Genomic DNA, 14,612 nt, shown 5'->3' with positions numbered 1-14,612 from the left:
TACAAACTGTCGTTTTGCACATTCTTAATAAGAAACAGAGCTGACCTAATTTCCAGATCTGTCAGACACTTCACCACTTCCCAGAATGGATGACTGCATTGACCAGGTCAGAGCAGCGACGTTTGTGAGGAAATTTGACTTGCTTAAGGGGTACTGGCAGGTGTCTATGTGTAAAAGAGCACAAGAAATGTCTGCATTTATCACTCCGTCTGGCCCGTTCCTGTATAAGGTTATGCCTTTTGGTTTGCGCAATGATCCCGCAACTTTTCAGCATTTGATGAATATAGGAGTGGGGGATTTGGAGGGTTGTGCGGTATATTTAGACGATGTGGTTGTTTTCAGTGACAGTTGGGACAGCCATGTTGCATCTGAAGGGTGAGGGGGGTCAATGGGGCGGAGTAGGCGATTTATGGTTGAGAATAGCATTCTGGTGTGGTTTTGCCTGTTGCCGATGAGGGAGGAGAAGTATTGAGTCTTGGTGTGTGAGAGAGCTTCCTTGTAGGATTTCATGTGGTCTCTGTAGATGATGACAACCTGGAGCTGTGCAGAGAGTCACAGAGTGCCACATGGCACTTAATCCTATAATATTAACATTACCATAAAATGCTAAGTTTCTATGTACTATATTCGCTTATACCTTAGCAGTAAATATAGACTTAACCTGCACCAACTCATCTATGAATAGCGTTTGCTCTCGCAGGCTTACATGCCAGCAAGATGGCTGTCAGAGTGGAACAACTTTCTCTAACGTAAACCTAAAACATAACAGAGGCACTACCTTGTGGTGCTTATGTATTACAATGATATTCTGGCTGTTACATAGTTTAAAAAACAAACAAAGCACTTCCAATCTGCGTTAAGTTCTTTTTCTGCATTGACGTTTCCGGGCATTTAATCACTTGAAAATGGTCCATTTCTAAGTGATGATCTTGTTTACATGAATTTGTCAAGAGCTGCTTTGAGTTTTATCTAGCTTCAGCTTCATTTATTTGAACAACATTTTTTGTAACGGTATGGTCATTAAACTCAGGTGTCCATCAAGGTATCATGTGAGCATTTTTATAAATTAACTAATTAATTAAAATGAATTTATTCATTTTAAAATAAATTCAGACTTTCATAATTTGATTATGGAAAATCCTCATAGCAGTAACAGTGCAATTAATTGTGCATCCCCAGTATGATTTCAATCTGTTGAAAAACTTTGAAATCGCATGGCATATTTGTAGAGCATGACACCAAGGTAGAGGAATTAGATAACGAGCCCATTCATGCTGGAAAAATAACTATTATTAGAATTTCTGGCTGATAGATGCCTTCCTCAAGAGTACCTCGGCAGTACTCGGGAAGTGACCTGGCACATCTCCAGCAACCAGACCAACTTCCATACTTTAGTACACCCCTATATAACTCAATAGTGTACCTCTCCACGGAAGTCTTTAGTAAAAGGGTAAGACTTGTAGGTTATGAAGAGAAACTCGAGCAAGTTATTAATGTACATGTACATATGTGCATCTTTTATCATAATAGTTGGTGTCTGACTTTTACAGCTGCAGATCTCAATAAGAAAAAAGAGACATTTAATCTCACAGGGCTACCACTTAATAGAGATGTAGTAAAAATGGAATTTGGTGTGCCAGCCATTATGTGTAAACCCTGTGAGCCAGACAGTCTTTGAAGTAAGGCACAATAAGGAAGCCAGTCGAAAAGGAGAGTTGGGATATGACAGCTTTGTGTCAGTCTGCATAAAGACAGGGTGGAATCATGTCTGCATTTGTCATTTTCATGATTTCCGTGCTAAAACTGCTTATGACCGACATTAGATTAACCTCAAAACCTTGACATTATGCAGTATGAATGGTACAACTTAGTGCCTACATTATTCTGCATACAGTTGTATCATTAAAAACCACTCCATGGAATTGCATTGTATTCCCAACACTATCTTTTACATTTTATAATAAATAAAATTTAGGAATACAGATTGACAGCCCACACTGTAAAGATTGTCATACTCCAAAATGAAAGCATAATTAAATGTAAAACATTTCATTTAAATTTGCATTAAATTTAACGTAATCTTTTAAGACCATACTTTTTCTTCAGATTCTGTTCAGCAAGGTTTAACTGATGAAAGTAGCAGTTATTTAAAAACGCAGGTCATGCAATTCACTTCTCATAAATGATAAATAGTCTTGTTGTACCATTTAAGTTATTTGCCATCTCCCTTTGCCATGCATTTCCAAAACTGCCAATCCCTCCTCACCTCAAGTAATCTGTGTGTCCCTTGTGTTACCATCATCTGACATACCCCTGTCAGCCTGCACACCTATTCCCTCTTCCTTTTTAACCTTCCAGTATGCGATGGTCCATTCCAATTCATTCTCCATCTGATCCACAAATATGCTTGGTTCTTAGCATTTCAGCCTTTTTCTCTGACCTGCCTGACCTCTTTCCAGCCTTTTGGACTCCTGCTCTGGCTGCCCTCTTAAGTTTTACTTCTTGGACCAAACCTGGGTTCATTTGTTCATTACAGCCATGATGTCACAGGGTGAGTTGGTGCTGCTGAGTTGTTGCTTATGTTCTTTTCAAAAGGGCTGCATGATTAATAAATTAAAAATTATATATGATGGCGATTAACTTGCTCTCATTTCCCTATGCATTCAGAACAAGGTACACACATCAGAGTTTCCCCACACATAGATAGCCTGTATTTCCAATAATTTTTTCTTTATCTTGTATGTGTACGTTTTTCAAGAGAGAGCGAGCAAGAGAGAGAGGTCCGCTGTCCGTACGACCCTCCCGATAATACATCGATTGCGATCACGTCAAAACTGAAGCTTCTCATGCCTTGGTTTCAAAATTATTCTGCAACTACTCGCTGCCAATATGATTCTCTTTTGGTCTCTTTTGGTTTTGCTGCACCTTGATAACAAGCTTGAATGTCTATAACGGTAGTATAACGGTAGTATAACGGTAGTGTAACGGCGCTTCTTGGATGATGTTGATTATCCTCAGTTGTCTTGCCGTTAACTATAACACTAAACATACTTAATTAAAGATATATATATTCGGGTGTGGGTAAGTAAAAGCACGGGGACAACTTCTGCTGTGCGTCTCATACTTTTAATGTCCGTCCGTAACAGAGCATGACATATCCAGACTGAACAACAACAACAGCGACACCTTACTTGTCTTAAAGCAATATCACTCCTCCAACCGTAACCATGGGTAACCTTAAAGGCAAAGTGCATCATATCAAACAGATACTCTTGTAAAGTACAAATTGTAAATATAAATGAAATTAGCATTAAATCAAATAATGTATATTATCTCAACCTGAGAAAATAAAGATCTATAAAATAAAACTTCACAAAAATAAATCTCATCTCCATCTTACAGTAGTTTTGTTGTGTTGCACAGAGCACCTGAAGGCTCAGTTTAAAAAATAAATAAATGTAGTTTTCAAATCCGTACCCAGTCTTTACAAGTCTGTGTGCTACAGTAAGTGAGGTCCAGACTTTGGTAATAGCATATCCGCTCTCTCTCTCTCTCTATTTATCTCTCCCACTTGCAAGTGCGTTCATTGCGCATGCAAGCATGTGCTATTGTGTTTGTCATCTGTCCCGACACCTCTTAACACAAGAATAAATAAATAAAAGAGATCAGGGGCCTCATGTATAAACAGTGCGTGTGCACTAAAAGGTTGAGTACGCTGAGTTTCACGCAAACGTTGGGATGTATAAAAAATCAGCGTGACGTGAGAATGTGCGGGCCATCCCGCAAACTCTGTCATTTGACAGTGCCAAACATTATAGTTGTGAAACTCGCCAGATGAGCCTTAATACATTTGCCACTCAATTTACTGAACTATTTTCGTGAAGTTAGATAAATTAAAAAGTATTTTTCATAGTTTGACCAACAAAAACACATCTAAACGAATGTCATGCCTTAACCACTGTGCCAAAACAATGGAGATGCTAACACATTTAGGGACTGTGTTACTGAGGCGCACAGATATTCATGACACAAAGGAAAAGAGGAGGGGGCAGGGGAGTGTGACGACCCTGCTGGTTCCTGTTTTCCTTTTGTTGTCTTTTTCTGTTTCAGGTGCCAGTGGGCGTGTTCTGTAGGCTCAGGGATTGAGAACACCTGGGCCCGGTGTTCTCAACCCATAAGAGCTGGCCTCACTTCCTCCTTGAGGGGAGACATGGAGAAGGAGATTGGGGAGAGAGGATATCCCGAAGCTCTGTACCTTTTTGGTTTAATGTGCTGTTGTGTAAATTAATGTGTATTATTGAGCGTTTTTTGAGATTTGATCTTCCAACACTGCACTGGGGATCGAGCCCTCGACCTTCCGGTTGAGAGACGACGACTCTACCTACTGAGCCACAGGGGCTCAACCACTGCCAGTTTATCCAGCTACTGGAGGAAAGTGAGACAGAACACACAGACCCTAAGGTGGCACCCATGAGCACCAGTGCGCCTGCTAAGGTTCTGTTTCATGAACGTTCTTTAGGCAGACCTGAATGAAGGTGTTCAGCTCTGGAATAGGCACAGGATCCGGCCCAGCAGACTCGCCTCTTGTCCTGGTGGAATTCCCAATGAGCTCTACTCACTACCTCACAGGAATATAGTTTCATTCTCCACGCTAATACTTAATCAATTACATTTTCATGCTCTTCAAAGTTGCTATGTTGAGTACCATCTAATGATTTGTAGGTTCGATTCACGAGACTGTGGCTTTGCTGTAGAGGAGGCCTCACTTCACATTTTTCAAGAGGGGCATCAGAATGAAGATCCATGTGGTGACACAAACATCCATGAATATCTTTAGCAGGTGATGCAATAAGGACTCCAACCTGTACATCAAACTGAAGGACCTAGCTGGGCTGTTACTGGACAGTTCCTTCAGTGAGTCTTCGAATTGGCAGGAAACTAAAACGCTATGGAGCTTAAGGAACAAAACAAAACACAACATAAATTCTGCATGACAATTTGCAGAAATCTTTATTCTTGAATTTCCTGGTCTATGTTGTTGACAATAAAAAGCAAGGATTCAGTCAGTGCAGTTGTTTTTTACATTTTATTTTGAAATGGCCTCTTTTCAGTTGTAAGTGAACAGCAATAAATCCATAAATCAACTGCGCAAAGCATGGGTTAGGGCTTAAGTGAATGAAATATGTTGAATAAAACATGATCTGGATAAAAATGTCTCTTATCTTTTATCCCTTACATGATCTGTGTCCCTTTACGATCATCGTTCATTTTCGTGAACGGTCGTATGCGCAACTCGCTTTAAATGTTGGGGCTGCAAGGAATTGTGGGACGGCATATCTCATCTCCTTTGGTAAAGGATGGTCCAGTGTATCCTATGCTAAAGGAGGTTATAAAGGAAGCATTAACCCACCCTTCTTTGCTTTTAGAGAAACGGCTCTTATCATGGCCGCCTCTTAAATGCTCATTTCACTCAGTTAGGAACCTTCCTAAGCAAAAATGACAATTGGGACGCACCCTACATTTTTTTCTCTGCTGTGTTTAATGATGTACTGTGAGGTTCCCAGAGCTGAAAAAAGAAATACAGTTTAATGTCAAATACAAAATACATTATTGTACTAATACAGCAGCCTTCTGTCACACACAGATCCAATTTTGATGTAAAGAGGAAGCAGATCATTCATTCTTTGGCAGTTACCCTTATTCTGTTAATTTATCTATTGGAAATGGTTTTGAAGTAGGGCTGTGTGATATACTGAGTTTTTAAGAAATATCGATATATTTTCTAACAAGATATAAGAAAATAACTTTAAAGGGGCTATATGTAACTTTCAAAAATACTGCGTTAGTAGCGTTACCGCCGTTAGGCGAACTGCACCAGTAAACTGTTGCTCGCTCTCCCTCGCGTGCTTGTCATACGTGCTCGTATGTACACAAACGAGCATCATCATCGGCCGCGAAACACTGGATATTTACTGGCATAATGTTTACAGAGGAGGTAAGTGGTCATACACATGTGAAAGTCTGTGAAGGAGTCTGTGTGTCTGTATTCATTCTCCATCCTACAAACGACAGTCTCTGCAGGCACTGGCTGAGAGCAGGAGTGTGTGATGAGTTTGTCCGCCTTTGAGAGCTCCTAGAGCGGATAGAAGTGTGTGGAAGACGGCCTCTGGCTGTGGAGGTGAAGACCAGGAGTGTGTGATGAGTTTGTTCTGTTGATCTCTGTAAGTGGAGCGGAATGAGGAGGACGTTGAGAACGTGCATAAAATGTCACTTCCCGGAGCTTTCGCGGAAAATACGACCCGGGGAAACTTCTTATACAGGCAACACAGATAGACAGTGAACATGTACTGTTTCACATCAGTTAACCGTTCACTTATTAATGGGCGATAAAAACAATTTATACATGTAAAAAGTCACATATAGCCCCTTTAATATTGATATAGTGTATGTTAATAACAAGACACAGCTCTGTGTATTAATTTGTTGTGCAGAAAGGGCATTATTTGTATTTAAGGAACGTTTTTATTTTATAATATTTTTTCTTTTTAATTTCACAAACAGCTAATTTATTTTTCATGTACATGTTGAGCTTGTGCAACTGACTGTTAATAAAATACATATATCTATTATCACCACTCAACTAAACAATATAGATATATGAGTTTTTGTCCATATCGCCCAGCACCTACTTCGAAGTATTTCTACGGTCTGACTTTTACCCTGATAAGAAGCAGAGCGTTTGCCAGGCTTGCGGAGGAAGAGGAGACGTCCTGGAGAACACCGCTTACTCGTTCGTCTCCTCCATGCCAGTGTTCATTTTGTAGCCTTTTTTTAAAACAAAAAAATCTTGTCCAGTATTCTGACTTATAACTAGTCATATAAATTTATGCACAGGTCAAATTAGTCAGAATAAATAATTAACTTAAATGTGTATAACTTTATAATAAAAAAAAAAAATCCAACTATTTTAAAAGAAAGACATAAATGTTCAACTATTTTTAGACAGATTGATTTTGTTCCCTATATACTTAGTTCATCCTGCAACATAAACCAGGAAAATGAGGTGTGGCTTAGCCAAACTCCAGACTGTACATTAAGGAAAGAAACCTAACAGCTGCTCATTTTTGACCCAAAAAAAATCTAATTAGTTCACCCTTGTAACCGAGTTAAGTTTTTGTCATGTTTGAAAAGGAAAAAATCATTAAATTAGTTCTTGATAGCATTGTAACATTACTGATTGTAAGTCAACATAAAAAGTGTGGCTTTTCAGCACTGGTGGTGAGAGATGTCAGGAGGCAGAAATAGATGCAAAAATAAGTTGGTTTATTTATTAAACAAAAATAGTACAAAAGAGAAAAAACAACAGTCCTGGGTAACCTAAAAACAACTACACTAAATAAACTGGGAAAAAAACCACAGCCTCACAGCAAGCTGTCACAAACACAACAATTTTTCCCCCCAGACTCTGGCTGAGTCTACCTTTATACTCCTCTTGACCATGCCCTAATTGGAGCAAACCATTTGATGCACAAAGGGAAGTCAAAGAACAAAAATATAATTATTTTGTTTACAATGGGAATCTAAATCACAATATCAACTAAGTAGTAAGTAGAAATTTTCAGTTATATTTTATCTAATGTAGGGTTTTATCTATTTGATCAGTAATCAAATTCTTCTGCACTTTTTCGTCTCACATGCACTTCATCATCTGTGTCAGATGCATCTTAATGATCTATGAGAAAACAACCAGTGAGGGACAAGTTTGATGGTTGAAATGTTTTAAAAACATATTTTCCTGAAAAGTTATGCACTTACGTTTCTCATAATCTGTTCTTAGAAGGATAAAAAGAGTAATCCGACTGTTTTTCCTATTTCCATTTTTTACTCCTGTTTTATCTGGGTATATCAGGGCCCATCTTCAAGGTCAGTGTTAAAGTCAGTCATCTTCTTCAGTGCCAACTGATGCAGCCCAGTGGGCTCTACAACCAGTGGAAGAGTTTTACCTAGTTTCAGGGATTCATTCTGAATGCACCTGATTCCAATATTTATCTGTGAAAGAAAAAAAACATAACATAATAAAAGCCAAACAGCAGTAGGTCCCAACAGTGGAATATAAACTGCTTCTGAGAACCATCATCATCATCAATAATATCGCGACCATCATCATTATTAAGTTCGTAGGTATTCATAAAGAGCTGGGTCTTTAGCTTTTTCTTAAAGGTGCAGAGGGACTCTGCAGATCGAATGGAGTTTGGAAGTTAATTCCACCACCGGGGGGGCGACAGAGGAGAAGAGTCTAGTCAGAGACTTAGGACCCTGTTGTGAAGGTTGGATCAGACGCCTTTCATTGCCAGAGCGTAGTGGGCGGGAGGGAGTGTAGACCTGGATCAGAGAGTTAAAGTAAGGAGGAGATGTTTTTGTGTCTGTTTTGTAAGCGAGCAGCAGAGTTTTAAATTTGATGTGAGCAGTAACTGGGAGCCAGTGTAAGGAGATGAACAGCGGAGTGACATGTGCTCTTTTAGGAAGGTTGAAGACCAGTCGTGCTGCTGCATTTTGTATCATTTGCAGAGGTTTGATAGTGCATGTAGGAAGACCTGCCAGTAGAGAGAGTAGATGTAGATGGGCGCTGAAAAGAATAACAAGGCACGCACTGCGACCTGGCCACAAGTGCTTCCTTTTTATTTGTACAGCCAAAGTAAAATATTTAACATTAATTGAGCCCATTTTTAAAAGATGTTTATAGTCTTTTCAGTTTATGTCATGCCATTAACCAATAATGCAGATATTAAGATGGTTTAGTAAAAATTTGTTTAGCCAAAAGATAGAAGTACAAGTCTTTGAAACACTGAAAAAGTTAGTAGCATATGATTTTAATTAAAGGTTCAAAATTAAAATGGAAAAAAGAAAATGCAGCTGAAACATTTACAACAAATGCATTTACTCACGAAGTAAGTCTTGAAGAAGGCAGAAGGATCATCTCCCAAGATGACCGGCAGTCCCTGAAGACAAAGGCACCTGATGTCTGACTCCATGGTCTGGAAGATAGTGGGCAAGGAAAACAACACACAGTTCTTATCAAACAAATTCCAAAACTTCCCAACAAGTGACAAAATTTCTAATTTTCAAGACAAGAGACAAGAGAGGACAAGACAAAATGGCATGAAAGGAAAGGAGAGAGGACAGGAGAAAAGATGAGAAAATGAGACAAGACAAGAGATGAGAGAGGAGCAAATGATGAGAGTAGAGAATGGGAGAAAACAGCAGCATTCAGGACAGAGACTGAGAAACTGAGAGAAAGGAATGATAAAGGCAAAGGGGAGAAACTTAGATTGTGGGAAGACAGGGAGAAGACTGATGTAGACAACTCAACTCATCTTTGTCTGATGTAAAAGTCATCTTTCGTATGCCTCCCTCACAGACAATAACCCTCATGGTTCATTTCTGTTGCATGGCCATCTGGGGAAAAAGGATGGACAGGTATTTAGCAAATAACAAATCTTCTCAGTGTCACCATAGATTCTCCTTGTACCCTGTACACTGATAACGGGAGGACATCATTTAACTCTGACAGCTTGACCACACACATACAGGTGACATTATTACAGTGAAGTTGGTAAGATCTTAAGTACTCACAGAACCATGCTGTCATTTTGTGGCAGACAAACAAAATTTCTGCATTAGCTGCAACAATCTTTTAAATCTGGGCAAATTCAGGGAGACCTGAGCATGAGCCAGCAGTTAGCCAGCTGCATTAGATTAACATTAAATAGCAATATAGTTTTTCAGTTTATTTAACCGTAACTGTGCCATTTCAATCAATGGCCGTCTCGTGTTCGCTAACGTTAACTTAACAGCACTCAGACTGTTGTACAACAGCCGGGCCGTCGCCACCTTCTCTCTTCCGCCTCGTATCCTTGTTGTGTCGCCGGTCCCCTCAGCTGTTCAATGTGAAGAGGTGTCTGCTACACGACAGTAACAAAAGCAGAGCAGTAAGTGAAAAGGTAGCTAACAGGGGAATAATGCTCAGTTTTAACCGCTCACAAACAGCCACCCGTGTAAGAAAAGTGGCGAGGTACAGCTAACAGTTAGCCTAAATAAGAGGTGAAAAATGTCTGGGAAACTGGTGGACGTTTAAACAGTTTCAATTTCTCCCAAACAGCCTCTCCTACAATGAGAAAAGTAACGCTAGCTAGCACTAGCTAAAAAGTAGCTAGCAGGTGATGTTACGCACCCGTCTAGGGGGGCAGGTTTGCAACATAAAAAACCCCGGAAAGTTACTTCCCCGGTCCCCAAAGCAAAAGCAAAAACTAATCTTATCAACAAGGATTTATTTTCAACACAACTTCAAACAACTATCAACAAAGAACAATCTCTAAACTTAAACAAAACCAAAAACAGGAAACAAAATGAGCACAAAAGAAAAAAGGCAATAAATTGCTTCTCAAACCAAAGATTTGCTCAAACAAGAAAAACACAATTCAGAGCTAACGAAACTTAAAGAACAAGGCTTTTAACAATTATGTGAGACAAAGTCTTAAGTCTAATGTCTAATTGTTAACCAAGGTTTCCACTGCTGTCAAGAGTTAAAACAAATCTCACTCCTCACCAACAGCAAACAACGAATTGACACACTCATAATAATAAAGAGAAAACAGCGTTACCTGACTTAACGGTCCGGAGGACGAAGTTGCAGCAAAGATGCCTAGCCTGTTACCTGCAACCTAAAATTTCAAATGGCGCTCCTTCACAACGCAAAGGCTATGAAGAGGCGTGGTTATGACTAAAACTTATTACTTAAAGTATTTTAAGGCCATCTAACTTAAAGTTATTCACACATTCGACTATGTCTACAAATTAGTAGAAAATACGTAGCATTTTATAGTAATGCAATCAAACTTAAATAATTTATGTACATTGTAATTAAATCATTTAATTAGATATAAAGTCCGGGCTTACAGTCTATAAGGTGGCATTCCTCAAATCCAAAAAAAACCAGACACAACATACAGTGAGTTACAAATTCTTTTATTTTTTAAACCCTAAAGCACAATCTATTTTTAAACCTTTAAAGTGATAAATACCTATTTAAATATACCTTCAAAGTCTTTGTAAACATTTCCATAAAACAGATGAGTGTGAAAAATGAGCAATAACCAAACATTATGAAATAGATTTTGTTTACTTTTTTACAGGATATTTTCTGGGACTTGATGGCACTGGTGTTGGAGGAGGTGTTTCAGGAACCAGAACCATTCATGGTGGAGCTGCAGAAAATGCCTGACTCTCAAAAAGAAGGAGGGGTGGCTCGACACGTGTCCAGGTGTAGTCAAGGGGCGGGCCGAAGCCAACATACTGTCCAGTTGGGTCAGGAAACTCGGGGCGAATCCTCAGGACGACACACAACAGGACAACCACTCTGCAGTGTCCAAAGTATCTCCAGCACCGCCTCACAAAGCGATGAGCTGCCAAGTGTCTGCACAGCCTGTATGGAGACAATATAGTTGGATGTAAAAATGTTACTTCTCATTGTATATTTACACGTATAGTTCTACACATTTAAATGTTTTTTTAACCTTAGCTGAGAATAAAGAACTTTCAAGAAATGATTTTCTCACTTGTTTACTTTTATTCCTCTGAAATAGTGAAACTGTTTGACTAGAATGAATTTGATTGAAGATGTAAATCATTATTTATAATGAACATACTCTTCTGCAGTTCTCCGTGATGTTCTCCTCTGAAGATGTTGTGGATGTTTTGAAGTGTATATGGGTTTAAACAGTCCTGGATGTTTTTGGTACAAGGAACAGGCAGCAGATTCATTCTCCTGATGAAAGAAGAAGATACTGATTAAAATGAAATAATGTTCAATAAGAAGGAAAATAATGACAGAGGAGGGAACATTATTGCATGAGATATTGATCCAACAAACACGTGATTATCACCTGGGCTTTTGTAGTCTAAGTAAGTAAGTCTATGATGTCATTGATACTTACAATTGCTCATTGAATTATTTATCACATCAAGGAGGTGATATACAATGCAGAACAAGGTGAGTCGCTGCAATAAACAACGTACAGTACTAATGTAAATACAATAAAAATGTATTGTACAGAACACATTTGTGGCCAATAATCATATTGTAATCAAGCCAAACTTTGTGAAGCCACGAGTAAGATATATATTTTTGGATTAGGGAAATATGCTGGTAGCTCCAGTCAGTGAAATTGGAAGAGGCTAACGTATTTTTCAACACAATAACAGTGAGAGTTTTTCTGATAAAAAGACTTGATACAAACATAAGCTGTGTGTTACTGTTGCTATGTTCTTGTTGTAAGTTATCATGGTATTCTGCAGCACACAGTGTCTGCTTCGGTAAGCATTTAGCTGCAGTTTCCACACTTAGCATATACATAAACAACGCAATGAAGCTATTGCGTTAGCTACCGGTTAGCATATATTACACACATATTACATCTGAAAAGGCTGCAAAATAAATACCCACAACACTGAAACGTTGTGCTCATACCTTCGTGGCAAAGGTTGTTGTGTTTGTTCCTCCTCTCTGTTAGATTGGTGAAGTTACAGTTGCCATTGCCGTTTGTATACCGGTGTTTTTGCTCTGCTCAGTGCTCGGAGACAATAGCTGCATTCCCAATATGGTAAAGCGAGACATTTCCGAGAACCGTGCTGAGCGACTGACCAATCATGACAGAGCCGACAGGCCGACCAATCAGATCAGACTTGGCACACGTGGGGACTCTGAACGTGGGCACTTCAGAGCGTTAAGCCCAATTCACACATACTCCGTGCGCGCCTCGGTCCGTCAGCGCCGCGCACTACGTTGTACTTAGCTACCACTCCAGTCAATCATTGTGTTCACACAGGGCGCGCGCTGCAGTCACCAACGGCACTACGCTCTGCTCCGTTTCAAATATGCAGCGAGTCTATTTTCGCCGGAGTGCGCTACAGGCACGCATCAAGCTGGACAGAATATGACAGCCCGGACAGGAAGTCAGACAAGGAAACGCACAGAGCATCCGGTCAATTTCAAAATAAAACACTATATATGGACTCGCGATCGTATTTTTCATCACTTTATCAACACATCAAAACAGGAACCGAATTAACAACAATGCATCTTCAGAAAGACAAAGCAACATGTTGTTTGCATGTTTTTCTCTTTATTCCCGCGGGATCTTGTAGTTCTCCTGTGATGTGTCATGGGTGCGCTCCGCTGACGTCCCAGAAACGGATCCAGTGTGAATGGGCGCAAGCCGTCTGACGGAGAAAAACCGTGGCGCTGATGGACTGCGGCGCGCACAGAGTATGTGTGAATTCGATGTTAGAGAGAGAGTCAGAAGCGAGCAGGTGCATGGAGCGGCATTTAGCTATTGTGAACATACTTTAGTAGGTACATAGATTAAATATACAACCCCAAAAAGGGCATAATATGGGCTCTTTAAAGTTTGTTACTTTTGTTGAAAGAACAAAGAGTTTGTTGTGGATTTAGTGTGTGAATTGATAATTTATTTTTGAGTTATGTATGATTCATCTCAGGTCGAAGTTACAAAGTTGCATATACTTTCTATATGCATATTTATTGCTAAAAATACATTTTGTTGCACTTTGTAAAGGCATTGTCAATTTAGTGCTCTGGTGAAGGGTTTGGGGGCAGAGGGCCTCATAAAAAAAAGGGCTCCACTTTAGCCAGGGGCAGCCCTGAACACAACTGTGCGTTGTCTTTCTTAAATCATATTTATGACACAGTTTAAAATCACAAAAGCATTTGAATTACTCTTTGTTCTTTTTGAATGCAAACCCTCTTTGCCCCATTATGATGAGATAAGACAGAGCACACATCAGTATGAAAAGAAAAAAAAATACTTTCCCATCTGTGCTCATTTTGGACTGAATATGACTTGGCCAAAGAGTCCACCAGAGGAAGCTTTTTAGTGCATGCTGGGCCTGGCTATTTGATTAGGACACAAGCTCTTGGCAGGCTGGAGGTTATACAGTAAATGAGCGTTTTGGCTTCAGCTGCCTGCAAATGAAAATTGGATGAGTTTCCTTCTTTTCTTCATTCTCGCCCTGTTGGCACCCTTACTAATGCTGTGTTTAGCTTTCAGCGCAGGTTTCATCTTGTTTTTGGGACAAGTTAACTCTCGTGAGGCAAAAAAGGAAAAGAAAAAAATAAGAGAAGACAAAATACAGAAAAAAAAAATACAGAAACATTAATTTTATCAAATGCTTTTAATGATGGATGGAAGTAACAAAATAATTACGATAAAAGAGGATGTCAGGAAAATGTATGTGAATTAAAAAATGGAGTCATAAATTACTAGGCAGTTTTATTACGTACATTTGATAGAAACAGTTGTGATTTTACAAATATAGTCATATTTCACAAATGTCCTGGTCTGACATTTATCATTTATCATTCACAACACTAAAATAGCATTGATAATTTCAGGAAAAGGGCTTTTGTGAGAATATATTTCAATCAAAATCTGCTCTGACGTTTCAGGCTTCAGATCCTTTACAGGTCATGGAGGACGGTGTTGAAGTTTCATGAATTTTCATATTAACCAGCCATTTTCACATGTCAGTGATTT

At 39.2% G+C, this 14,612-nt stretch overlaps 1 long non-coding RNA gene and 1 pseudogene across 1 annotated transcript; one reads left to right on the top strand and one right to left on the bottom strand.

Moving 5' to 3' along the window:
• Window positions 1–1,401: 1,401 nt before the first annotated feature.
• On the bottom strand, window positions 1,402–1,486 carry LOC132992723 (U5 spliceosomal RNA; annotated as a pseudogene).
• Window positions 1,487–11,205: 9,719 nt separating this feature from the next.
• Window positions 11,206–11,603, top strand: LOC132992129 (uncharacterized). Its single transcript, XR_009676299.1, has 2 exons — window positions 11,206–11,423; window positions 11,463–11,603. It is a non-coding gene; the product is annotated as an uncharacterized LOC132992129 (long non-coding RNA).
• Window positions 11,604–14,612: the final 3,009 nt, after the last annotated feature.

The sequence above is a fragment of the Labrus mixtus genome, chromosome 17 (assembly GCF_963584025.1).
Source record: "Labrus mixtus chromosome 17, fLabMix1.1, whole genome shotgun sequence".
NCBI classification, from domain to species: domain Eukaryota; kingdom Metazoa; phylum Chordata; class Actinopteri; order Labriformes; family Labridae; genus Labrus; species Labrus mixtus.
Note: the sequence above shows the minus strand (reverse complement) of the source record. Positions and strands in the feature narration are given on the sequence as shown.